Source organism: Crinia signifera, chromosome 19, assembly GCF_055691185.1.
Source record: "Crinia signifera chromosome 19, ASM5569118v1, whole genome shotgun sequence".
Classification (NCBI taxonomy): domain Eukaryota; kingdom Metazoa; phylum Chordata; class Amphibia; order Anura; family Myobatrachidae; genus Crinia; species Crinia signifera.
Window position 1 is genome coordinate 99,132,683 of NC_139226.1, and position 13,309 is coordinate 99,145,991.

The window sequence follows — 13,309 nt, forward strand, 5'->3', positions numbered from 1 at the left end:
TACTTGTCCTAACTCTTCAACTCCTTGGTCTGCATTAGTTTCTGCCTCAATCACAAATCCATCAAAACTCACAAACCACAGTGACTATGATTTATCCGACTCTGCTCTACTACATTTGGCCTACAGCCCCCTATTTGCAACTGCCACTGGATGTAATACCTTGCACAGTGTGGTATTATATATATTTTTTCCACATGTGGTCTACCACCCCTCATATTTGTACCTGCACATGGGTCACCCACATTTGAAAGAGGGGAGTGCCCTCTTTGAAATGCGTGACCTCTTAGTAGTTGGTAATGAAGTCCAGGTTCAGGTAAGGTGTTGGATATTGGTAGAACTCTCACCATTTTTTAAAGGGGCAATTTACAAGGCTAGGCCATGACTTGTAAGTGATTGCCCCTTTTAATAAAACATCTGTCGACGCCCACAGATGCTTTATTAGTTCTCAAAAAGCAGATTCCTCAAGCGTTGCTGAATACAGGTTAGCAGGTAAGCGATTCAATTTGGTCTACTTGCCACCAACATTAATTGGAAAAAAATATATAAAACTTGGGATCTGGGCACCTTAATATACTCTGGGTGGTAGAAAGGAGCCACAGATGCATAACGGAAGACCCAGCTCTGGTGATCACCATGACTGATTCCAAATTTGGGCTCTAATTAGGTTGGTTATATAGAAGCAGCAGTGATAGTTCTAATATGGTAATGTAGCTGGAGGTTTCAGACATCCTGCTGGTATTACTGAGTGTAGTGACGGGTTGACAACATGGAGCTGGAAGGACGGCGATGAAGCAATGGGTGGACACGGTCCAGAAAAATGCAGGTGTTTCTGAACTGTTTGGGACCACAGTAGCTGAGTAACAACAGCTGCTGCAACCCAAAACTTGTTGGCCCTGTGCCTGATTTTGGCTCTAGGCTGCATTGACAACTGATGCTGAATTAGGTCCAATTAGCAAAATTACAACTCCTAGCAGTAGGGGTCCACCAAGCACAGAAGCAAAGGGCAAGACCACCCCATGATGCACACACAATTTTTTGGTTGGCCATTGCTGAATGGCAGTTGCTTTGCTGCACAAGGGGCTGCCCCCTGGCTGCAATGCAAGGTGATGGCCATTTTGTGGCTCGAAGCACATTACACAGCTGTTGCGAAAAATCTGGACATGCCTGCCTTGTCTGGACCATGGCCCCAAAAACACAGCGTTGCCCCAACCACTCTGGTCGGTCCCACCTCCTTCGCTACTTGACTACGGTCACAACACATGTAAGTGCTCGTGCATGTCTAGCCGCACTTGAGCACATGCGCGGATGTCCGAAAATTGTGATTTTCTGGAATCTTACTGAATTAGCCCCATAGTATGTTATTCCTAAGGGTTTTTTTTTTTCAATCCAATATTCATGTTCACCTCGGTCCCACTGTGTCATTTTAATTTGAAAATTAGTGTTTAGAGTTGGGGTTGTATTTTGCCAAAGAATTTAGTTTAGCATGAAGGAGAAATGAATTCACCTCTATAAAATATAATTGGCTGTTTTGTGTGTTGTCTCTCTCATGACACATATGTAGAAATTGGCTAAATATCTCTGACAGTTATTTATTAGCTTCCTTTTGTGGAAAATGATAATGACCTGAGTGAGAACCAGAGCAGAGTGAACGGCACGCGTTGCGAGTAAATGTATATCGTAATTTGCTGCTTTACAAATGACTGCCGTTAGTCTAGCAAATTGTCCCCTTTTCTCTCCTGCTTCACAAAAGGGTTTCACTAGGAAGCAAACCAAGAACCCAGCGGTGATTGCTTTATCTCAGTGATTGCTATTTCTGAACTTCTAATAACCAATTGTCACTTCAGAAGACATAATTACACTTCCTTTTTTTTGCCAGTGGTCGGAATCCACAGTTGGATCTACGTTCTGCCGGTTTCTCAACCTCAGAATTTTTTCTTTTCCTGCTAATTGTCACAACTGTGGCGTCTAAATGATTTCTCAATTTCCCATGTGCCAGCTTGAATGCAAGTGAAAATCTCTCATGATTTGGAAATTGTTGTACTGTATGTTCGCCAAGCAATTTCATGACTATTTTTTTTTCTTTTCCCCCCAATTGGACATTTAAAGCATTATTTGTGCTTTACCTGTGTAGATGGATTTCCCTAAGGGACAATTAGTAAGGCGAACAGGGCCCTCATTAATGCAGACGAGGCATAAATTGGCAGCTTGCATTGCAATACACACATAATTGTCGCATCAATGTTTTTAGCACATCAAAATGTCTGATGTTTCTATAAGACCGGCGATTGTGACGTGTGATAGTCTCACGAGGTTCATTAGGTAGAAACACCTGGAAGAAAATGGGGTTTTTTTTGGGTGGGGAGGGGAACTTTGGATAATAGTTGATGAAATGTGTAGGTGAAGTATAAACTGCTGCTCCGAGATGAATTTATCTGTGATGAAAAACAGGATGGATAATTGTGGCATTAAATTATCAGTACATAATTTATTGGCTAAAATTCCATGTGATATACAGTAGCATTGCTGTTGCGTATTAAGTGTTTTATGACGAGACACACAATTGATGGCATCAATTTTTATGGTGGCATAATTGGCAAGAGGCTTTAATGATGAGACACATAAATCGGTTGAGATTAGAAGTGGTGTATAGAGGTCCTGATTTACAGTATGGATATAGAAAGGTGTATGAAAAAAGTCACTATATCAAGGTAAGGCAGTGGTAGCCAACCCTAGCCCTCGAGAGCTACCAACAGTTCACATTTTCCAGAAAACCTAGCTGCTGCACAGCTGCACTCATTAATCACTGACACATTTTAAAAGATCCACAGATGGAGCTAATTAGCTCACTTGTGATTCTGTGAGGAGACCTGCAAAACATGCACTGCTGGTAGCTCTCGAAGGACTAGGGTTGGCTACCCCAGAGGTAAGGTATAAGGAAGCCCAACTTGAGTCCTGTTGGAGAAAGTGCGCTATATAAATAAAACTTACTTACTTACTAACTGTTCATACATTATGACTGGACTTGGGACCTAATTCAGATGGGGTTGATGAAGAGTGATGAAGAGTGATAAACATGCAGCCAATCAGCTCCTATCACATATGTGCTTTGTTTGAACAATGGCAGTTGGGAGCTGATTGGCTGGGTGTTTATAACTCTTTATCACCCTCGCGTTTATATCTTTTAAAGGCTTAATATATCTTCCACATTGTTACCTGCGATCACAAGCGTTGCTGCATAAGCTCTTCAGGCGGTTTCACATGCTCCGGCTGAAACTCCGCATGGCCGAGAAGCCGTGCCATACACAGAAGTTTACAATGGTTGGGACGGCCACAGCCTGGCAGCCCTCCTTTCCAGTGGTGACATCTAGCTGCAACCGGGCGGCAGTGCCGTGACCCTCCCTTTGTGAATGGATACAATCCTGTCCATTATTAACTACTGTGTAGGGCACGGCTTTGCCGTCCGGCGTCAGCCGGAGCTTGTGAAATGGCCCTACTGTTCAAGCATGAATTGAGGCCATCACCTTAGTACCAATTAACATGTTCAGCTGTATAGGAACAACAGGCGACTGTTAAAGGGCAGGCTTTGTATCCCATTTGGTTGCAAATGTGTCTTTATAAGCGTGTGAGTCGGGAGCATGCAATGGTGTTGTCTCTCATAGTATTGCCTACGGCCTACAGACAAGAAGTGGACCAATTGGCCCAGTGGTGCAGCAGCAACCTTCTAGAGCTCAACTCCCTCAAAACCGTTGAGATGGTAGTGGACTTTAGGAAGAAGGCTGTTGGTGTTCCTCCGCTAACAATTGCTGACAGTGTGGTGTCGCTAGTGGACTCCTTCAAGTTCCTAGGAACCACAATCTCCCGGGACGTTAAATGGGGGCCCAACACTGATACTATTGTTGGAAAAGCGCAGCAGAGGCAATTCTTCCTTAGGCAACTGAGGAAGTTCAACATCCCACTGAAGCTTCTGATCCTCTTCTACTCCGCAATTGTGGAGTCTGTTCCTCGATACTGGTCTGGTACGGCTCCGCCAGCAGGAGAGACAAATGCAGACTCCAAAAGGTAGTCAGAACTGCGGAGAAGATAATTGGGACAGACCTTCCCTCTATCCAGGACCTGTACCTGTCCAGAATAAAAAAGCGAGCAACGAAGATAGTCAAGGACCAACTACATCCTGGCCATGGCTTGTTTAACCTGCTGCCATCAGGCAGACGCTACAGGGCTAGTCCCACCAGGTCCACCAGAAGCCTAAAAAAGTTTCTTCCTTCAAGCGGTTCACCTGTTGACACGCGAACTCATAAACACCTCCCTGTCTAGTCGCGCCAAAACCCTTTGCACATAATCTAACACGGTGTCCCTCGGAATAACTTTCTGTATGACTGTACATGTTCCCCCACCTGTTTATATTGTTTGTTTATACTGTATACTGTTTACTTGTTACCCACCTGGCTGCTGCACAGCAAACCGAAAACATATTCCTAGTATACGATACTGGATACTGTATTTCAGATTCTTTACTTTATTATTGAAGATGGGATGTTGCCCAAACTATCCATCTATTATCTTCTACATAAGGAAATATAATCCGATTGGTTGCTATGGGCAACATCCTATCTTCAATAGAACTCCCATGTTAGTGCCTGATTCAGACCTGCATATGTTCACAGCCTAGCAAACAGGTAAATGCCACACACCAGCCAGCCGAGTGCCCAGCCCCCCAAGCAAATCCTGCATTTGCATGCATGCTCACCATCAAATGATTTTTCCAATTTGTGGCGGGCGCTGACGTCTTGTGACGTTAGCTGACCGCCACAAGCAGGCATCAACACTCCAGAGTTTTTATGGACACGCCCATAAAATGCTGCCCATTTCCCTGCTACTGTCTTCATTCCGCCCGTCGATCCCGGGGTTTACACACGCGCAAACCCAGACCTTCGGGGACTGGGACGAATTTGGCCTGCTACGAAAGGGTATGAATCTGCCCCTTAGTAAATATACCCCTCATTAAAATCATCAGCACTTCTGAATGTTGCTTTTTATGTTATTTCAGTTTCTTGTAATACTTTTTATTATATTGTTTTTGCTAAAGTTTTATATCGTGTTTGTATATCTTGTTTTGTGGGTGGTTCTTGGTATTGTGACACTGTCATGTGTGCTTCCTATAAGACAGCATTTACCTATGTACCTATGTGCTTCCTATAAGACAGCATTTTTTAGCAGTTTAGGAGTTTGACTTATTAATGAAATAGAGACATTTGTTAAACAAAACAGACAGCTTCATATTATACATAATTTAGCTCTGAAAGTTGCCAACGTTGCACTTCGCAGTTACGCAAAATCCCCAGGAACACCTCTGATGATAACGATAAACAAACAGACCCATCCCGCGACAGTGTTCCGCATTCTGTTTGTAAGCTTTATAGTTTGATATGAATAATAATGCACCTAAAATGCTCCAAAAACAAACAAACAAACACAAACATTCCCATCTGTTAATTCTGTGAAACAAATGTCAGATATAATATGACAGGCCTGTGAAATCTGCTAACAAGCTAGGAAATGGGCTTCTTCCACAATTTTTTTATAAATGTATGTATAGAGTATAATATTTCTTATAAATTAGTAGCATACTGGGGGGCTTTTTTATCATTGAATTATTGCAGCATATCCGGGGGTTTCCATGGATACCCGTAGATATTAAGAATCTCCTAAATGTATGAAGAAGGTACTGTACAGATATCTCCAATAATTGCAACTATCTCTCAGTCTCCAACAGACAGAAAAGCCCAGGCTCAATATTTAGAAATGAAATAGTTTATTTGTGAGAATAATAATAATAATAATAATAATAAGAAGAAGAAGAAGAAGAAGAAGAAGAAGAAGTAGTAGAAGTATAATTTTTTATATAGCGCTCTTTCTCCAATAGGACTCAAGGATAGCAACTTAACAGATAGAATGAATGTAATACTATACACGAACAATGAAGTACAGAAAATCTTTTCAAAAACTATACTTAAAGTAACAACGGAAGTGCTTGAGAATAGATGAAAATCTTGAGTCTGTTTTTGAAGGATTCTAGAGCCGCCGTGTCTGTAGCTTCTGCTCCCATTAAAAATGTCAGCCGCCTCCTCTAGCAACCTTAATAACTGTTTCATGTGAGGCAGCGGCCATTTTGGGACTAACAATTTTAATGGGAGCAGGTGTGATGGGACTGCAGACAAGTCAGAACCGGCAGCGTTTAAGTAATGGGATGCGGTCATTTGGTCTACAGCATGAATGGTCAAAAGTCATTAGGTCGACATGGGAAAAGGGCGACATGGGCCTAGGTCGACATGGTTCTAGGTCGAAAGGTCATTAGTTCGACAGGTCGTTAGTTCGACAGGTCATTAGACAGTAAGTAAAAGCCTAAGTAATAGCCTAAGTAATAGCCCCCACATTTATTCCCAATATTGTATGTTTAACCCAAACTACTGTAACTGTTGGTAGGATATAACTCTAACTGTTTAAAGCGAACCATAGAGACTGGCAAGGTATAGGCATCTGAGAAAGCAGATGGTGCATACTTACCTACTCTCTGGCTGCCATCTCTGGGAGAGGGCAGCCAGCTCAGAAGGTTGGGCTACTGGGAGCGAAAGGGGTGGGGCAGGGCAGAGCCACAGGAAGGACTACTTGTTTGGAGGCATGGCCAGAGCGAATGCATTATTTTATCCACGGCCCGACCATGCAATGCTGTTATTTTAGGCATTGTACTGTGGTGGGCGGGGCTAAAATGATGCAGAGTGGCTCTCCAGGAGGGTTGCCCCTCCTTTCTTGGGGGGGGGGGGACCCGATTTCCTGGATCCTCCCACCCATTCTGGGAGGGTAGGCAACCCTGGGATGGTGATAGATCGGACTCTTAGACATGAATCTAAACTTAAAAAAAAACCTTGCATTTCCTAATGTGAGAATTACTCAGCGAGTTTATTTAAAGTATTGTAACAGTATAACAATAGTAGTACATCTCAGTTGTGCTTCTTCTGTCTTTCTTATGTTTCTACACACTTAGCACTTACTTTATGTGTTGAAAGCAAATAAAACAGAGCATTGGTTCACAAAAAGCATTCCATGAAGGTCTACTTGACCAGTGGTTTTTTGTATGCTTTTTGTATATTTATTACATACAGTACCTCCTGTGCCTTAATGTTGCTCACTTAGGGCTTTATTCTAGTTCACTCTTTCTGACAAAATCCTTCTTGGATGGACAAAACCATGTGCACTGCAGGGGGGGGGGGGGGGGGCAGATGTAAAATATGCAGAGAGAATTAGATTTGGGTGAGTTATTTTGTTTCTGTGCAGGGAAAATACTGACTGCTTTATTTTTACAGTGCAATATAGATCTCCCTTTGAAGTAAAACCCCACCCAATTCTAATTCTCTCTGCACAGGTAACATCTGCCCCACCTGCAGTGCACATGGTTTTGTCCAACTAGAATAAGGCCCTTAGTGATTGGTGGCATTTTGACCTTGTATATTGTGTACAGTAGCTCAGAGTTATTTTAATATACATTTTTTTACAGTGAAATGTTTTACTGTTTATATTTTGGTGTTTGACTTTGTTTATTGTCTAAGTGTAGCACTCTCAGGTAAGGCTAATACATTCCTAAAGTGAAATCAATGGATTGTTTTAAGTAGAATGGGTACATTTATTAACCCTTTGAGTGCCAAGTAAGTTTGTCAAAATAGGTGTGGAAATTGCCAAGCAAACATTTTTTTTCATCATAATGACCTGTAATGTTTACATTGTGTGATAAAACATATATATATATATAAATATATTTCTTATATAACATTTCTTATTTGAATTCATATAACAAATGTGACTGATGCTGGCATTTTTAATGAATATCATGATCATCTCTCACAAAGATGTTGTGACCGGATGCCTGCCCTTACGATCTGGCTACGCCCTTCGGGTCCACAGATGGTGGTTCCTGGTCTCACGGGACCTGGCCAATAGGGGAGTCCCTGTTACCATCAGTAACCACCTGTTACCGACTCCACCCAGTGCGCAGTGGGCGGGGATATCGCTGTCACCACCAGGCGCCTACTATGTGGCACCTAGAACCACTGTTACCTCCTCAGGCCCAAACGCTGGGACCTGAGTACTACCTGCTGGAGTGTGTCCATTGACCCACTGCTGACACACCCCCGACTGGAGTCGGTTGGTTTCCCACTGGTCATGGACCAGACCTCTGCTTCGGTAGCTGGCAGAACAGAACTTGGAGGATGTTGGACCCTTGTACCCAGAACAGCTGGAGAATGGAATTATTGCAGTAATTCTGTTGGTCGCAAGATGAGAACGGTCGTCTTGAGGCAGAAAGATGTTTATTTGACCATAGATCTTAAAAGATCTCTTCTCCTATGGCTAGGAGGGACAGCATACAGTGATGTTACAGCATTCAAGTCAGGTAGAAGTACAATTTTACACAGGGCAGCAGCCCTCCTTTTATGCTACTGCAATACACATTACCACAGGGGCTAAGTCCACACTGTGGTTTCCAACCAATCATCTTAAGTGCCAGAGACGTGCATGCATTGTGCACATGCACACTCTGCATTGACCTTTATGGACAGAGGGGAGTGGTTACTCCTCTGAGCCACAGCCCACCTGAGGAGCCAGGTACCACCCAGGTGCCGATCTGTCTGGTTAGGGGGAAGGACAGAAAAGAGTGTCTTGTGCTGGTGCACCTAAGATACAAGTTGACTCATAATACGTAACATTTATTGATTTGAATTTAAATATAGTTGCAAAATAAAACCAAACATACAAAACATGTAACAACACACAATTTAAAAAGGGGGAAATGAGCCCCTCACTCAGTGTGACCCCACTCCACCGTGTCCCTCTTGTTACTGTCTATATGTACTGTAGCGCAGTTTTGATTTGTCCGGGGGAGTTTACACTATTCCTCCCTATAGTGGATAAAGCACTTTATTCACCATCAATTATCAGAGTCGTTATGGTGCTTAAATAAACATATGCTCTAGGCTTCTCATCAGTGCATATCAATATGGGAGTCAGGGAAAAACCAAATGCTGCACAGCTAGTCTCGGTCTGTGCCGAAAACAGGTGGCAGTCCCACTTCAGCGCCGCCACTTACTCCTGGAGCCGCTGATTACCCTGTCGGATTGCCGCTGGTGAACTGAATTTGAGGTGTGCAGGCGTGCACCTACCTCATTCACTCAGCTGAGTGCAAGCTGTGAGGACACTGGATCTGGCGCCAGAACCGAGTCTCTTACTAGTGGTCACGTTTTTAACTGGTGACCTCTCTTGGCACAGCAGTACAGATAAAAATAACATTGGTATGTGGGGAGGGGAATAGGGGGTTTTAACACACTGAGTGTGTGATCTGTCAGCGTACGCTTCTGATCTGTACTGCTGCGCCAAGAGAGGTCACCGGTTAATACCATGACCACTAGTGAGAGACGCGGTTCTGGCGCCAGATCCAGTGTCCTCACAGCTTGCACTCAGCTGAGTGAACGAGGTAGGTGCATATCTGCACACCTCAAATTCATTCACCAGCGGCAAGCCGACAGCGTTCCACTGCAAAACCCGGAAGTGGACAGCCGGAAGTCGGAAGACGCCGGCTGGATAAACATGTATTGGAAAAATAAATGTGTTATTTTGCGGCTAAGTACCGCTCGTTTTCTTATACAATATATTTTATCCAGAAGCAATCTGTCTCCTGCTCCCATAAAGGTCTATATATAATTGTTTTGTATTTGCGAATTATTTTTTATTTTTTTTATTGTTTGCACACGTGCACATGTTTTACTAATTAATATGGGTATATATACCCCTACCCCCAGCCTGTTAAAACCACCTTGAAAAAGCTGCTCCTAAGCAGTGAAACGCGCTGGCCAGGCTACCCAGCCACCCACCCCTTCCATCCTGCTGCACATCCTACACCACCTTGGCAAAAGGAAGAAAAAAGAAAAATTGCACCATTTCTTCTTCAGAGGAGAACAAGACCGGGACACTCATCCACCCACTTCTACTTTGGAGTACCCACGTTTGAAGGGACGCCACCTTTCTAAGGTACTCATTCTTGGTTCAAAGCAGAACCTCACAATACAGAGAATCCATTAAGAGGACTTTACCATCACAGTTCCCTTTTGGAGGACACTCTGCATAAAGGATTTCATGTCCCAGTGTCAAGGAGGACTTATCAAATGTCCACAATCTCCCTCTTCACTTGCCAGAGAATAAGGTGATATAATCCAGTACTGGACGCAGCTTTTTCATTATCCCATTTTTTAAATTTTTACCCCTTCCCCATGCAATTGCACTTTATACTTAAATGTATGTTTTATTAAACTAGTATTGTTACTTTTTTATCAATTTTTTGTTCTGTCATCAATTCTGCGCAATCTTCCCCCCTTGTTTTCATATCGTCTGGTTGTACCATGTCACTTCCCAAGTACCAATCTGTCTGGAACTAGAGAAGTTCATACACACCAGGGACTTATCCACCTGGTATGGGTGTAGTCTAAGGCTAGGGGACCTGGTATTCAGGTATTTCTTATCCAGTGGCCTCCCTTTATTTAAGACACTTATCTCTGATATCTTTAATGGATATGGGACTAGGCCTACACTACTCCTTTTGTGTAATACTTGCGAACACACCCAGCATTCTGTTTGGTTTAAGACCTTACCCACTAATGAGTAGTAATCACTCAGAGGATGTCGACCCGTTGTCACCTTATTCATCGACTGACATCTCTGGATGCATTCCTCTTCCATTTTTGGTTGACAATATCTACAAACACAGTATTCACCATACAATAACTCATCACATTGCCCTTGAACCACGTGTCCCTCATACCTCTTACCATCTCCGGTTATGGGCAAAGTATCAGGCTTACTTAGGGATTCTACCTCACCCGCTCTATTCGCTGTAGGGTTTGGCAGCCACAGAATGTCCTTGGGTGGAAAAAGAAAAAGAAAACAAGGGAACAAAAATAGAACCATGAACCTGTTGCTTGTAGTCCTTCCATCCTCTTTACCAGGGGTCTTTTATTGCTCTGTCCTTTAATTAGCTAATACAGGTTGCTTGACCTTGGCTTCTTTTCAATCTTCCCAAAACAATGCCTCTAGCGATATTTCTTCTCTTTCGCTCTCTACACAAGGACCTTTTTGACTTTCTTGCAGTGGGACGAATGTATCCAAGTCTCTCTCTCTGCGACTTTTATTGATGTAGTGCTGGTCAACAAGACTTGGTATGGTCCTTCCCAACGGTCTATCAAACAACCTGAGCGTAAAAAATTGCGGATCATAACAGAGTCGCCTGGTTTAAGATTATGACAGTTCTCAAAAGGCATGTCATATGTCAACAAGTTCAATTCCTTTTGCTGTTTCCTCAGCTGTTTGTTTAGTTTTAGGATATTTTGCAAAGTCAGTTCATTGTTACATTTTAGATCATCCTGTGGGTCTATCATGACGTGTGGCTGCCGGCCAAACAATATCTCGAAGGGGGACAGATTAAGTGGAGCCCTGGGAGTGGTTCTAATGCTATACAGCACAATGGGCAGTGCATCTGGCCATAATAACCCTGTTTCAGCCATAACTTTACCCAATTTATTCTTAATAGTACCATTCACTCTCTCAACTTTGGCGCTCGCTTGGGGTCGATATGGAGTATGAAGTTTACTATTAATTCCCAGGAGTTTACACATGATTTGGAAGACTTCTTCTGTGAAATGAGTGCCTCTGTCACTCTCGATAACCTTTGGGATACCATATCTGCAAACAAACTCTTGACAGATTTTCTTAGACGTGAAAGTAGCAGTGTTGGAGGCAGCAGGGAAAGCCTCCACCCAATTGGAAAATACGTCAACATACTAACACATACTTTAAATTTCTGGGTGGTAACTGTATGAAGTCGATTTGTATTACCTGGAAAGGGCCTTCTGTAGGAGGGATGTGGGATGGCTCTGTTGGGATGGCTTTCCAAATGTTCTTCCTCAAACAGGTGAGCATGACATTGCCACTCTACCTGCTTGAGTCCTGAAGAGTCCTGAACCAATCATGAGATAAAATGATTATTGGTTTTTGAAGCACCTCAAGTGGTTAAATGGAACCTTTGTTCCAAGTTCACACTTTGAATAAGAGCTAAAAAGTCATGCTAGACGAACTCCATGTAATTTCTAGAGATGTGCAGGCTCTGATTTACTCTGATTTACTCTGATTTCAAAGCAGGATCTTATTGGCTATCAACTGTCAACAACTGTCATGTGATTTGGGATAGCCAATAAGATCCTGCTTTGAAATCAGAGTAAATCAGAACCTGCACATCTCTAGTAATTTCAATTCAGAAAGATCTAGGTTACAGCTTCTCATCCCAAATTTGAGGCTTTCTATGACCATAGAGTAACTTTTATTCATGACCCTACCTTGATATACTAGCACCCGGGCAGGCAGCTCCACCCTTGGTATGGCCAGGCCTGTCATCAGAGTGGTTCAAAGGGGACACATCTACTGGTTCCTAATCTTCTGAGGAGCAACTTGGTGGGCCAATATACCAATGCACTCTCAGTGACCTCCTCCTAAAGCGCCTTGAGTCCTGTTAGAGAAAGTGCGCTATATAAATAAAACTTACTTACTTACTTACTTACATAGTGCCTTGGTTGTGTAATGCAGCACTATCATTATACTAGCTGAATACACATGCTTCGCTAAGGGATGAGGATGGTAACATAGAATTATAGAACAAAGCAGGTTGTGTAGCCAAGCTAGGCAGACCAAAAGAGAAACTGAACAGGGCAGGAATACCGATGTTAAGTTTAATTGGTGTTAGTAGACAGTGGACGGTCAGCGTTCACTGGCAGGTGCAGGCAGCAGCAGGCTCGGGTGGTGAAGGCAGTGGACGGTGAGGCCCGGGGGAAAGGAGTGACCCCTCCTGAGCTGTAAGTTGCTCTCCAGTCCGCCACCCTGCGTCACCTGTTGGCATACCTAGACACTTACACAGGCAATGCTATTGTGATGACAATATACATTTATAAATAAACATTTAGGAGTCACCTGAACTCATCCAAAGCCTTTGAAGCTTTTCAGGCTGTATGATGAGACAGAAAATGGTAAATTGATGATTTGCAATTTTTTCACGATTTCTATGAGAGTGGACAGTGACATTTGTAAAACCCATTCTTCGCAAGAACCTAGGACCTAAGGAGAAGCAACCTGCCTAGTTTCAAGATGATATGATTTGTGGTTTAAGATATTTCATGATGAGTCAATCTAGGTTTTAGCTATTTATATATATACAGTATACAGA